Below are 15,346 nucleotides of genomic sequence, written 5' to 3'. Positions count from 1 at the left end.
CCCCCGAATGGTAGATCTTGTTACAGGACCTGAAGGAGGATCAGGAGCTGATCAACTAGACACAGTCGACTGAACGGCGGTGCGTCGTTAATATTAATATAGTAGTTAAATTACTACTTGTACGATGGAGTTGCTCTCCAGTACTTTTGGATCATAACTATTTTGGACTAGTGCTGTGATCTTAGTTATTCAATGGATTTTTATATATGAAGTATGTTTTAAGTATTTGAGATATTTTTAGTTTGGTGCATAGTATTGTTAAAGAAAAAAAATTATCCGCTGCGAATATTACATAATGTTAGATGCATGTTAGGAATATTGCATCTTATATGTCATGAACGGGGGCAGGTAACCTTGTATTGCATGTCTCGACGTTTCAAATGTCCGACCGATCCCAAACGGAATTTGGGGGCGTCACAGTTGGTCATGAATGGAGGCTCTGGTTAGACAGCAGAGGAACTCGTCTCATGCCATGTTTGATGTGGGGCTTCAAACATTCAGTTTGAGTTTGATTTTCTGGAAGTTTTTATTTTTGGTTGTTGGGTATCAATTTCACTAAATTTCTCGTCATTTTGATATGATTTTATGGATCTTTTGGATGTTGTTATTTTTGGTTGATAGATATGACTTTGAATGAATTTCTCCTCAGTGTCAGTTTGGTGTATACGAATTGGATGAGTCTCAGTTCTGCTTGTTGCACTGAATGATTGTTATTGTCTTATTGAAGTGAAAAAAATGGGAAGATATATTGTTCACTGTTTGGGGAATTTTTTTTCCTTCGTATATGTATATGTTTAGGTAATTCTTTTTTCATCGTCGTTGCATTTCATTTTTTGTGGTTGTTCACAAATTTAGATATCAAACCCATTGGTAGTAACTAATCAAACTCTGTTCTTTCTTGTTTCTTTTTGAGTAAAAATACTCAAATTAATGGTTTTCTAGATTCTGTTGGATGAACAGAAATACAGAGGACTTCTTGCCAAGTGCACGAGAAGCAATTACAAAACTCACAAATTGAATGAAAGTATTGCAAATAAAAAGTAAAGACAATTAAGAACAAATGAATGTGCTAGGTCTCTGTTATATCTGTACCAACACCGAACGACGTGGTTTTATTTGCCTCATTACATTTAAAAGCCGTCCACTTTCGATGATTTTCCAAACAAATCCCACATGGCGACTTTGTGTGGGACTTGTGTGTATCATTTTGTGGTGCCATGAACATCTTTGATCCTCCGTACCTTTGGAGTTCTTAGTGGACATGAAGACCGGCTCACAGACCCAAACCACTGATCCTAGTCCCAACCCCATCCCCAACAATCCAAACAACTGGAACCCTGGACCTAACCGGAGCGCAACAATATCGGGCTCTTCCCCGGTTTGGCCCACCATTGACAGTCTGCTAGGCCTGTTGGAGTAAGATTTGGTCAGCTATGCGAGGAGGTTCTATAAGTTCGGATTCACGATGTTGCCTTGGCTTTGGGCATTCAATTGCTTCTACTTCTAGCCTGTTCTCCTCCACGCTTGCACCTTTCCCCTCATCCGCCATTGTATTTCTCTTTCTTCTCTCGGTTGTTGTTGTTGTTTTTATTTTTTTATTTTGTGTTTTCGAATTATTTTTTGTTACTGAGCATGAATTTAGGAAGGGAGTAAAATAACAATTTAGACTTTGGGGGCGCATTCTTGGAAGGAGTTAGTTTTCAATTTTCAAGTTCTTCTTGTTGACATCTATGGCTATGTGACGTTATGGTTCCTGGTACTAGATCAGGTTGGTGTCTATGAAAAGTCTTTAGCTTGGTATTGATGATTAGTCGGCATAGAGATTTTAAAAAAATTTATGGAATATGTTGTCTAGATGACTAACACAAGAGGGGGGTGAATTGAGTTGTATTTAAAAAAATAACAATTATAAATCAAATATACAATATAAAATATAAAAAAAATACGAAATGGCAATAAATATAAAGAGTAAGGGTAAGAGAGAAGAAAACTCAGTATGTTAACGAGGTTCGGTCCTACTGCCTACGTCCTCACCTCAAGCTACCCTTTGAGGATCCCCAAATTTACTATTCAATCTCTTTCAGGTGGAGATAGAAACCTATTACACCTTTGAACAACACCGCTATAAAGGATCTGTGTAGAACACCCTCTATACTTGCAATCACTTTACACGTAGTGATTCAACTATTCCTTGTGTAGAACACTTTCTACACGCACAAGGGTTATACATACCCTTTTACTGATACAAGAGCTGATAGTGGATAGGTTATCAGAAAACACTCCTCAATGAGTGAAATAAGAACAATACAGCATAAACTATATCTCTCAAAATGAACAAGGGTTAAAGCTCAATGCTTAGAGAAGAGAGAATAAAAGTTTTGAATGAATGTTGTATGCTTTTGGTGTTGTAAATGTGAAACTCTCAAATAATCTATTTATAGGCATATGAGATTTCATATTCAAATTTAAAAAGATGCACATGTCAAAAACAATATCATTCACTTTTCAAAAATTTCAAACCTAATCTTTTTACTTTTTCCATATGACAAAAGGAGCACACTTTACTTTTTAAAATTTTTCAAACAAAATCATCTACCTTTTCCATAAGTCAAAAAAAGTATCAATCACTTTTGAAAATATTCAAATAAAGCATGCACATGTGAAAGATGACCATCAATCATCTTTAATATTTTCAAAGTTCAAACCTTTAATCATGTCATGCACATGTGAAATATGACAATCAATCATCTTTCAAAATTTTCAAATTTAATTTTCAAAATATTCATACACATATGGAAAAATTATTTTAATACTTTATGATAAAATATTAATTTTGAGCCTTAATCCTAATTTTGAATTTTTAAGAGATTTACAATATTACTCTATGACTTTAATGTGAACTTGTTCCCTTCTTGCTTATGCTTGGTTCCTTGATGTGCTTGATTACATTGTGTAGACAACTTGAGCTTGAGATTCCTTTATTCTTTGAATTTATTTGTTATCATCAAAATCCATGTGTACATATATAATTATACGAAACTTGAAATATTGGGTTCAACAATCTCCCCCTTTTTGATGATGACAAATACTTGATGGAACCTGAAACCTGTATTAATACTTAAGTTCTATATGAGAATGTGCGTTAGTTTTTCAAGCAAAAGTATAAATATAATTCAAAGCATAAATAACAAGTTTAGTAATTCAAACAATGTTAATGTTCTAGTTTAAAACTTCTCCCCCTTTTGGCATCATTAAAAAGGTTCCGCAACAAGTAAATGGACTGAAAAAAACAGTGTGTTAGTAGAAACTGTAGATAGTTAAAAAATTAGAGCCGCCCGTGACCCGACAAGTGTGGCTGGAGATTTGAACAATCGTCTGATGTTGTTGACAAACAAGATTGAGAGTTCTGAGTTACTATAAAAAAATGATCATTTTCACTCATTTGATACCTTATAAAATCAGTCTTAAAGTTCATCCAATTCGCATAAAATCTTATTCTCATCTCTATAACTCACATTTGCATTCCTTTAACATTCTAGATTTAAGCTTTCAATTCTTTTTTCAATGGCTCATTTTTCTAACATTTCTCTAGATCCATCCATGAGGTATTCTATACCTCAACCTCTTGTCCTTTCTATAGCTGCCATTAGTGTCATGTTGCAGTAAGAAAATAATAATTTGGCTAATAAGTCAGATTTTGATGCTATTTACGACTTGGTGAGTCTCGGGACTCGCTACTCATCTTCTATTGTTGCTTTTTCCCAGCGGCTACAAGTCAGAAACTATAAGGTTAAAAAGCTTAAAGAACAAATTATTGTACTTCGAATTTCAGATTCTCACACAAGGGAAGGAATCCTTCAGCAGAAGAATAAACAGTTGAAATCTTTATTGGATTTTTCATTCCACTTGCCAGTTCCCATGGATAGGAATGTCATGATATTGTATGAAGAGAATGAGCGTCTCAAACATGAGGCTAAGAACTTCAAGTTTATGTAAAAGTATTTAAAAAATCTCTCTAATTTTTATTGACTCTGGTGTGTCTTTTAAGAGATATTCATAGCATGCATCATACATATTTCTCTTCTAATCATACATACTCTATCTTCTGGTAAAGGTTTTGTGAAAATATCTGCTAACTGATTGTGTGTGTTTGTGAACTCTAGTACTATATCGCCTTTCTGCACATGATCTTGAAGAAAATAATATCTTAATTATTTCAATATGTTTAGTTCTAGAATGTTGTATTGGGTTTTTTGAAAGATTTATAGCACTTGTATTATCACATTTGAGTGGAATGTGATTACTGAGTTTAAAATTTTCAAGTTGTTGCTTTATGTAAAGAACTTGAGTACAACAACTACCCACAACAACATATTCTGCCTCAGCAGTAGATAGTGCAACATAATTTTATTTTTTACTAAACCAGGAAACTAGTGCATGACCTAAGAAATAACATGCTCAACTAGTGCTTTTTCGATCTATTTTATAACCAACATAATCTGTATCTGTGTAGCTGATTATATCGAAAGATGTGTACTTAGGGTACCATAACCTTAAGTTAATTGAACCACTAAGATATCTAAGAATGTGCTTAACTGCAATTAAATGATATTTTTTTGGAGATGATTGAAAGTGTGCACATAAGCACACGCTAAACATAATATCTAATTTACTAGCTGTCAAATATAATAAGCTACCAATCATTCCTCAATATACCTTCGAGTCAACTGGCTTACCGGTTTCATCTTTATCAATTTTAATGGATGAGCTCATTGGTGTTCCAATTTCCTTAGCACCTTCAATCTCAAACTTTTTCAGTAATTCCTTAATATATTTTGATTGATTGATAAATGTCTCACTTTTTGCTTATTTAATTTGCAATCCGAGAAAGAATGTAGAACACTTTATACACGCACAAGGGTTATACATACCATTTTACTGATACAAGAGCTGATAGTGGGTAGGTTATCAGAAAACACTCATCAATGAGTGAAATAAGAACAATACAGCGTAAACTATATCTCTCAAAATGAATAATGGTTAAGGATCAATGCTTAGAGAAGAGAAAATGAAAGTTTTGAATGAATGTTGTATGCTATTGGAGTTGTAAATGTGAAGTTCTCAAATGATCTATTTATAGGCATATAAGACTTCATATTCAAATTTAAAAAGATTCACATGTCAAAGACAACATCATTCACTTTTCAAAAATTTCAAACCTAATCGTTTTACTTTTTACATATGACAAAAGGAGCACACTTTACTTTTCAAAAATTTCAAATCTATTCTTTTTATTTTTTGCATATGACAAAAGAAGCACACTTTACTTTTCAAAATTTTCAAACAAAATCATCTACTTTTTACATAAGTAAAAAAAAAATCAATCATTTTTTAAAATATTTAAATAAAGCATTTACATGTGAAAGATGACAATCAATCATCTTTAATATTTTCAAATTTCAAACCTTTAATCATGTCATGCATATGTGAAAGATGACACTCAATCATCTTTCAAAATTTTCAAATTTAATTTTCAAAATATTCATGCACATGTGGAAAAAGTATTTTAATGCTTTATGATAAAATATTGATTTTGAATCTTAATCCTAATTTCTAATTTTTAAGAGATTTACAACATTACTCTATGACTTTAATGTAAACTTGTTCCCTTCTTGCTTATGCTTGGTTCCTTGATGTGCTTGATTCCATTGTGTAGACAACTTGAGCCTGAGACTCTTTTATTCTTTGAATTTATTTGTTATCATTAAAATCCATGTGTAGATATATAATTATCTGAAACTTGAAACCTTGAGTTTAACAGAATATATATTGCACATTTCATAGCAACTATACTTTTGGTGAGCCAACCTTAGATGAAGGAAAGGACTCGTATGGTTTGACCTAATTGGTGAAATGCGGTTTGCCCATTGGGGATTATTGATGTGTTTGGTGCTTGTTGGTGATCCACCTATTGTTGAAGTGGATCAAACTTTTGGTTTCAGTAATGGCATGAAGTTGAAATCTATAATACTTGTTAGTTGTTAGTTCAGGAAAATACTTCCAAGGAGGGTGTTGAATTAAGATTTCACTCCTACCTACAATTATTTATTTATTGGGGACCTCAAAGCACTACAAGAAAAAGCACTTTTTCCGGTGATTTTAAATAGCTGCAAAAAATTAAAAATTCACCGACAAATCTATTTACCAGCGATTATATAATCGCCAGATAATCGCCGTTACTATTAAGCCACTTTATCTATACTGCAGCGAAATTCTAAAATCGCCGCAGAATGTTCACTATTTGGCAGTGATTTTATACTCGCCGCCAAATAGTTAAAATATTAGAACTACATACCGGCGTTTCTGGAAACGCCGGTAAATAATTTAACGGCGATCAATAAAACGCCGGAAAATATATTATTTAGATACCGGCGTTTTCAGAATCGCCGCGAAATTATTTGACGGCGAATTATTTATCGCCGGAATATATTTCTAAAACAGATAAATTATATACCGGCGTTTACGAAATCGCTGTTAAATCAATAGGCAGCGATTTCTCAAACGCCGGTATAAATCACCAAACGATATTTTAGATACCGGCATTTTCCAAATCGCCGGAATATTAATTGGCGGCGTTTTAGAAATTGCCGTTAAATGATTTTACAGCGATTTGTTTAACGCCGGTGTCTATAGCAAGATTATGAAGTTATTTACCGGCGTTTTAAGAATCGCCGCTAGTTTATTTAACAGCGATTTATAAAACGCCGGGAAATAAATTTCCGAACAGTAATCTATGTTCCGGCGATTTCGTAAACGCCGCGAAATAACTTACCCGTTTTTAACGTATAGAACGGCGATAAATAATTCGCTGTTAAATAATGTAACGGCGAGTATAAAAACGCCGGTATCTAAAATATCGTTTGGTGATTTATATCCCGGCGTTTGAGAAATCACTGGAAGTTGATATAGCAGCGATGTCCTAATCGCTGGGTGTTAAAATAGTGGCATTAAACTATTTACCAGTGATTTTAATATCGCCGGAAATTGAATTACCAGCAATTTTTTTTTTGCAATTTTATTTATTCTGCTTTATAAGTTTTTGGCGGCGATTGAAAAATCGCTGGAAAATCCTAAAAATCAGAAATTTTAATAGCCCAGTATTCCTACAAAGGTCTCATTTAAATGAGACGAATGAGTTCTCATTTAAATGACACCTAATAAGAATACTGGGTCTCATTTTTCACTCATTAATTATGAAAATCAAATATTTTCCCTTCATTCATCCAAATGTACCTGATTGATATGAGTAGCTAATTAATTATCCATACATCAACAAATTTATCAAATATCATTTCTTTTGACCTGAAGTCGTCAATGAGACCAAAGTCATATATATTTTTACACTGGGTGGTGCATTATGTTGATCATATCAAGTACAAGCTGAGCTACATATTATGTGAAGAGATTAATCATCACTAATATTAATATAGTTCAAGCCTCTACTACATCCAAAATCAAAGAGCTACCAAGTTGTCTGTTGGTGCCTTCAGTGCACGCCAATGAACAACACTTAAGTTTTGAAGAATGTTCCCATTTGTTTAAAATAAGCGAAACAAAGACAAACTCATAAGCACCCTATATGACATAAATAGTTCTTTCTTGCAAAAAACTATAGTACAAATCTCTTAAATATCGATAAGTTGGAATATGACTGAACACTGAAGGCATATATCGATAAATAAAGTAGAAACTCTCAATTAAACTATTTGGGATGGAAGTACCTCAGAAACCTCAGAACTCTTACTTTCAATAATTCACACCATATTAAAAGCCTCATTCAAAATGTCATTAGGGGGCTTTGATATTGTATAGTTACCTAAAATTAAATTGTTTGGTCGATTTGAAATATGAGACTTACACTATGGACTGAGATGATCTTATTTAGGAGTTAGATTCCGTTTTTGCCCTTTTCTCCTCTGCTAGGGTTTTGCATTCTGCTTCACGTAAGGCTGCATGGTAGCCGCTGAAAACGTAGGTCGACGTTTCGTGGATCTCGTCTCAGCGGTGCCCCAGCCGCTTCCTGAGTTGTCTGTGGCTCACCGTCTGCCAAAGAGTAAGGATGGGGAATTGTTTTTTCAGTTTTCTAAGGAGAAAATCTCACGTTCGGCAGAACCGTTCAGGTTCTCTATTGTTCTGAAGTTCTTGAGGCAACGTCCTTCCTTGGATGCGATTCGGTCGTTCATTCGAAGTCGCTGGAGCCTAGATGGTTCTCCGGTGGTATCTACTATGAGGCGCCCAAGAAATGTATTTATTCGTATGTCTTCGGAGGAGGATTTCCTGAAGGCTTTGTCACGGGAGGCTTGCGATATTGATGGTATCCCTTACCGAGTCTTCCACTGGACACCAGAATTTAAGGAAGATGAAGAACCTTCCATTGTTCCGGTCTGGATTGTCTTACCAGGTTTGCCCCCAAACTTTTTTCATGAATCTTTTCTGAAAATATTTACAGCTCCGATTGGTAGATTTATTAGAAGAGATAACCCCACTCGGTGTGCAACTCGAACCGATGGAGCCCGAATATGTGTGGAGATGGATATCGCTAAGGCTCCTTTATCTCACTTCTGGATTGGGACCCTTGGGATGGTGAATAGCCGTAAGTAAGAAATTGTTTATGAAACTCTGCCAGCGTTCTGTTCTACGTGTAAAATACAGGGGCATAATGTGAGGACCTGCCGTGCTGGGAAAAAGAAATCTGAAACTCAAGTTTGGGTTCGGCAACCAAATCCCGTTATGGAGGAACCGAAAGATATTTCTAATCCTTCAGTTAACGTCGAGACAACAGATGTAGAGACGTTGGTACCAACAGAAAATTGTGATACAGGGGACCCGGCTTCATCGATTCGAATTGATGAGATAGAAGTGGAAAATGATAAAGGAGAGGATCCGTCACCTGAGAACGTTACAGAGAATGGTTTGCCATTGGAGTCTTCTCTTATGGAGGACGCATCTATGGGAATTCCTATAAGCTCAAGGGGGGCGGAGGTGGCCAATAACAACTCGGGTGATGGTGTTGATCTGACTAATGAAATCGTCAAAGAGCAGAGGCAAGATGTACACATTCAGGAGGATGTTTTTTACGTGGAAGAAGGTTCAAGGTCTGATCCGGAACCAGAATTACATGTTGATATTTTTCCACAGGACAAGGAATACCATACGGAAACAGAGGGGGATGTTGTGAAGAGGAAGTATACTAAAAGACAGTTTGAGAAAGTTAGAAGCTCCTCTCGGGTTCCCACTCGAGCCACTAAGTTCTCTCTATGATCAGTCCTCTTTTGGTTTGGAATATACGAGGGATTGGTACGTCGAAAAGTCGTTTAAATCAGCTCCTGGTCAAGTATAAGCCAAAGATGGTAGTCTTGATAGAACCGTTTCAGACCTTTGTTAAAGCTCAAAAATATATGCGGGCTTTTCGTTTTGATCATGTTATCTTCAATGAAGCGTCAGGTGGGAAAATCTGGATTTTCTGGATGAATGATATGGATGTTCAAGTCTCCCGTATGAGTTCGCAGTTTATTTCCTTACGTATAGCGGAGGGTCCCTTCCATTTTCTGGGCTGTTTTATTTACGCCAAATGCAATATGATGGAGAGACGGAATTTATGGGAAGAGTTACGTTTGTCTAGCACTGGTACAGAGCCTTGTTTGTTCGCCGGTGACTTTAATATTATTCGGTCTGAGCTGGAACGGAAGGGAGGTAGACCACGACCTCGGCTAGCCATGGACGATTTTAATAGTTGGATTCATCTGGGCGGCTTGATCGACGTGAAATCACAGGGAGGTAAGTTTTCTTGGTGTAATGGTCAACGAGGTTTCTCTAGAAGTTGGGCTAAATTGGACCGGGTGCTCATTGATCCTAACCTTCTTACTAAATGTCCCAACGTGACTTGTTCGTATCTGCCGAGGACCACTTCCGATCACTGTCCTATGTACATAGAGTTTCGAAAGGATCCTTTTTCCTATGGCCCCTCTCCATTTCGGTTCCAGCAAATGTGGGTGGAGCATCCCGACTTTATGGAGTTTGTTCAGAATGTTTGGGCTGCTCCTACTGTTGGTACAGGTCTGTTTAAACTTGCTAATAAACTTAAAAAGTTAAAAGTGGCTTTTCGGGAATGGAACAAGACAGTTTTTGGGAGGACAAATGTTCAGATTGATGCCCTTGAAAAGAAAGTTGAGGAACTTGAGGGTAGTCTTCAAAGGGATTGGAATGAAGATGTCGAGAGAGAGCTTGTTTCTTCCACTGTTGAGTTGTCATCTTGGAGGCGTAGAGAAGATACTAGATTGGCTCAAATGGCTAAGCTAAAGTGGAAAATGGAAGGAGACCGAAACACTAAATTTTTTCATGTTTGTTTAGCTAGTAAAAGGAACAAGAGAATTCAAGAGATGAGAACGTTGAATGGGGTAGAGTATTCTTCACCTGAAGACATTCATCAAGGTGCCGTTAATTATTTTTCTGGTTTTCTTCAAAATACCAACCAGTCAAGAGAGCTTCCGGATTTATCTTACTTAATATCCCCGGTTATTGATGAAGCGGATAGTATCCATATCTGTCGCATTCCTTCTCTGGATGAAGTTCATGAGGCTCTTTCTTCTATTCCTATAAATAGTTCACCAGGGTCGGATGGTTTTGGTGCGGGTTTCTTTAAAAGCTGCTGGGAGGTAGTGAAGATGGATGTCTTGTCTGCTATTTCAAAATTTTTTATCTCTAAATCTCTTCCGAGGTTCTATACGGCTTCTTTTATTGTGATCATTCCGAAGATGGATTCGCCTTCAGGGTTCGACAAATTTAGGCCTATCAGTCTTTGTTCGGTTTTCTATAAAATATACTCCAAAATTATTGTTAATCGTCTTACTGGCCTTCTTCCCAAGATGATTTCTCTTGAGCAAGGCGCTTTTATTCCTGAGCGTAGTATTTTTGAAAATATCAGTCTTACTCAGGAAATGGTCCATTCTCTTAACAAGCAATCTCATGGTGGTAATATCATGCTCAAAGTTGATATGGCTAAAGCGTATGATCGAGTGGATTGGAATTTTTTGTTGGAGGTGCTTCGTTGCTTTGGTTTTCCTCCTTCTTTCTGTGATTTAATTCATGCTTGTATTTCCAATATTTGGTATTCAGTGATGCTTAATGGTACGACAAAAGGATTCTTTCAAGGGGGTCGTGGTCTTCGTCAGGGGGATCCTCTCTCTCCTTATCTTTTTATTATTGTTCAAGAGGTCCTTTCGAGACTCTTGAAACATAGTGTGGCAGAAAAAAGGATTGGTCAATTTTCTCAAGCCCGAGGTACTCCCCTGATTTCTCATCTTATGTACGCTGATGACATTGTGATTTTTTTGAATGGCAGCAAGAATTCTATTAGGGAGCTATTACGGGTTTTTGAGAAGTATGAAAATTGGTCAGGGCATATGATCAATAAAGATAAAACTTCTATGTTCTTTTCTCGAAAAATCTCGCTGGCCCGTAAGAGAGCTCTCAAGCGGATGACAGGGTTTTCAGAAGGATCTTTTCCCTTTAAGTACTTAGGAGTTCCTATTGTTTTGGGGCGTCTCAAGCAAGGGCATTTGGAGGAGATGGTGAATAAAGTCTAGAAAAAAATTAGTGGCTGGAAAATGAAGATTCTCTCCTCGGGTGGTCGTCTGATTCTCCTTAGACATGTTCTTTCTAGTATGGCTTTACATTTGTTTGCTGTTTTGCAGGTTCCCAAATCTATTATCCAAGTCCTTAATCGTCTGATGAGCACCTTCTTTTGGGGTGAGGCGAATGGGAAAGGTAAAAAAAAAAAGGGTGGCTTGGACTAATATCTGTAAGCCAGTTGAGGAAGGTGGTCTGGGGTTGCGCAATTTGGATGATATGCAAAAAGCCTTGCACATGCGGTTTGCTTGGAATTTAATTCAAGGTAAATCTTTATGGGCAAGATTCTTTAAAGAAAAATATGTGGGATCTTCTCCGTGGTCCCTTCTTGACACCAAAAAAGGTACAAGGTTTTGGAAAATGATCGTTAAAAGTATTCCCAATATTCTCAATAATTCCAAGTGGCGTATTAGGGATGGGAACATTTTATTTTGGTATGATAAATGGAGGGAAGATGGTCCTTTAATTGATGATTTCCATATTGTGGGAAACCCGCTGCTTCAAATTAAGGATTGTAAAATGTCGAATAGCTGGGATGTAGATTTATTGACTAATTTAGTGGGTCAGAATAATGTGGATAACATAATTGAGGCTTTGGCTCGTTGTAAGGGGGGATCGGATGTGTTGATATGGACGAAGCATGATAGTGGTAATTTCAATACTAAATCGGCTTGGGATTGTATTCGAGTTCGAGGGTCTAGCATGGAATGGCATTCTTGGGTGTGGCATAAATCCCTTCCCCTTAAAATCTCTATTGCTATGTGGAAAGCTTGGAATATGGCTTTGAGTGTTGATGATCGTCTTCGTCGGATTGGTATTCCTATAGTTTCTCGTTGTGACTGTTGTGACAAAGGCAGTTATGAAGATCAAAACCATGTCTTGTTTGAAGGGGTCTTTGCTGCAAAGATTTGGCACTATTGTGGTACTATTTTTGGTCTTCCTATTGGTCGCTCCTGGATGGAGACAGTGAAAGCCTGGTTTCGACGTGCTTCTTCTTCTTCTCAAGTGGGGCGTTTGGTCGGTTTTCTTCCTTCCATCATTACTTGGCAACTCTGGCAAAGAAGATGTACGGCCCGTATAGAGGGGCGTTTTGAGCCTTTCAACTCGGTTTGGCATGCTATTAAATCCTGGATGACTTCTGTGTGTCAAGACATGAATAAGGTTAATACTTGCTCTCGGTATGATCTGGATATCTTGCAGGCTTTACAGATTCTGGCTTTGGCTCCAGTTAGACCTCATTTTCAGCTTGTGTCTTGGAAAAAACCTGTTCACGGGTGGTTCAAGTTGAATACAGATGGCAGTAGCCTTGGTAATCCAGGTTCTTCAGGGGTGGGTGGGATTATTAGAAATGATCGCGGTCATTTGGTTCATGCTTTTTCTTCTCATATTGATTTTGGTTCTAATAATAGAGCCGAATTGTTAGCTCTTCTGCAAGGTCTCAAAGCCTATAAACATTTGGGTATTCACTTGGTAGAAATTGAATTAGATTCTCAAGTGGTTATCTCGTGGTGGAATAGGAGGAGATGTGGTGTCTGGTATTTGGAGGATTTCTGGGAAGATATTCTTGATATTACTAACTCTATGGTTTGCGTGTTTCGGCATGTTTATAGAGAGGGCAATAAAGTTGCAGACTGGTTGGCTAAGAGAGGTGCTGCTGGTCACCATTCGGTTTGGAATGTTATTGGGGATATGCCTAGGATTCCTAGAGGTTTAATTTGTTTGGATAAATTGGGTTTACCTTCGTTGCGTTGAAGTCATCGGGTAGTGCTGGTTTGGTAAGGTTATTTCCTTTTTGTTTTATTTTTCTCCTGTGCTAATGTTTTTTTATTGCAGGTGGTTTCTGCTTTTTGGTTTGTTCCTTGTTGTCGTGTTTTTTTCTAGTTAGAGGCTTATAGGTTTTTTTTGATACCTGGTTTTGGGTTTTATTTGGTTTTATTTGTAACCCCAGGTGTCGGTCTGTAACCACGGTTTTCCTCCGCCATAAGTGAGGGTTTCTTAATAAAATTGGGACGGGGTCACTAATGGACAGGTGATCTTCGGCTCTTCTTAAAAAAAAAAAAAAAAAAAAAAAAAAAAAAAAGAAGAAGAGACTTACACTGTGCTAGTGTTGCCTATATTTGTGAAGCTGTTTTCCTGAATTATATATTTTTTATGGTATAGTGCTCAGCTCATATGAATAAATAAATTGCACTCCCCACCCTTCAAAGATTGTACAACAGAGAATTATTTACCTTAGTCTACAGTGATTTGTCACCTTGCCACAAGCTCACATTTTGAGAAAAATGTGGCATAAGCAGATTACAATAATTTCCGGGCATTTACACAGCCATCTCCATCAAAGACAGATGCAAGATTTGATTCTCTTCCACATCCAATTTCTGTATTAACAGCAAGACCAGCCTTATGGAACCCCTAAGTAACCTGCAGTTCAAACAGAGTATGTTTCAGTTTCTGTTGAAATATAGCTAAACTGCAGAATAGCCTCCAAATTTATATTTTTAGTGCAGGCCTTAAAATCACATCTTAGATACTATATTGTTTCCTTTCACAAAGTCTCCAATATATAAATATATTATTGAAACCAAGAGGCTAAAGACTCAATTTTGGCGTTGAGTTACAAGAAGTACACAACCTGATCCATTAAAAAACAACTAACTCTCAGAACATAGTCACATATGTCAACAATCTCTCTCATTTCAACTTAAAGCCCCCTTCTTCAAAAAAAAAAATAAGAAATTGTTTAATAATCTTTCTTGCAATTTAGTTCACCTGTCCATCACCAATCATTAACTCAAAACAACCAAATGTAATCCAATCGCAAACCATCTTCTCTTAATTTTTGCAGCAAAGCCAGTTATGAATTGAAACTCACTGATATCGCTGTCGTCGTCCTCGTCACCATTGACACCCTACAAGCAATATTAACATTAATATTGATGACCTGAAACAGAAACAAATATCAATGGAAATGCCACAGCCTGTTTAATGCTTATGCTCGCTCAAACAAAATCTAAAAATATAAGCAGTGCCTTAACGTGTTTAATGTTTCAGTGTTATGTATAATACAATAACAAAACAAAAACAAAAGCAACCTATATTTTAACTCATGCATGATAAAGCACTCAAAAGTTTTCCTACAACTCAAGTGAAACCTATAGCACTCTCACTAAGAGAATATATTTGGAGTATAAATCTGACAATGAAAAAAAACTTTTGAGGATAACTCCTTGACAATGATCAGCATGGTCCAGAAATTCTAAAGCAATGCGGCCAGCCCCATCTCTTACCCCAAGAAGGATCAACTCATCAACTAACTGTTTAACAAAATAAATTTAAGTCTCAATGGGAACTCCATAATTCATATAGACTAGAGAAGGAGTGTGCAAAGACACATGATAATCAAGAATCAACCTCCACTTCCAAAGTTGGTTCACTACAATTAACACATCATCATATGAACATTGGTTGTCTTTTAATTCCTTCACTTTCGCCTCAAGCTCTATTTCACATGTGGTTTCCACAGATTCAGAAGGTTCTGTAATGACTCTGGGAAAGCACAAACCTTGAGATCAAAGACAGGTAGCCATTCTTCTTCATCTGGCTCCCCAACACCAGAGTTTACATCAAGCGGAACAACATCCCTCTGCTTGTGAATTGC

At 36.7% G+C, this 15,346-nt stretch overlaps 1 pseudogene; it reads left to right on the top strand.

The window, feature by feature from the left end:
• The first annotated feature begins 994 nt into the window (after window positions 1-994).
• Window positions 995-15,346, top strand: part of LOC122304525 — a 36,146-nt pseudogene continuing 21,794 nt past the window's right edge.

The sequence above is a fragment of the Carya illinoinensis genome, chromosome 3 (assembly GCF_018687715.1).
Source record: "Carya illinoinensis cultivar Pawnee chromosome 3, C.illinoinensisPawnee_v1, whole genome shotgun sequence".
Lineage (NCBI taxonomy): Eukaryota > Viridiplantae > Streptophyta > Magnoliopsida > Fagales > Juglandaceae > Carya > Carya illinoinensis.
This window is presented reverse-complemented; position numbering and strand designations above follow the sequence as displayed.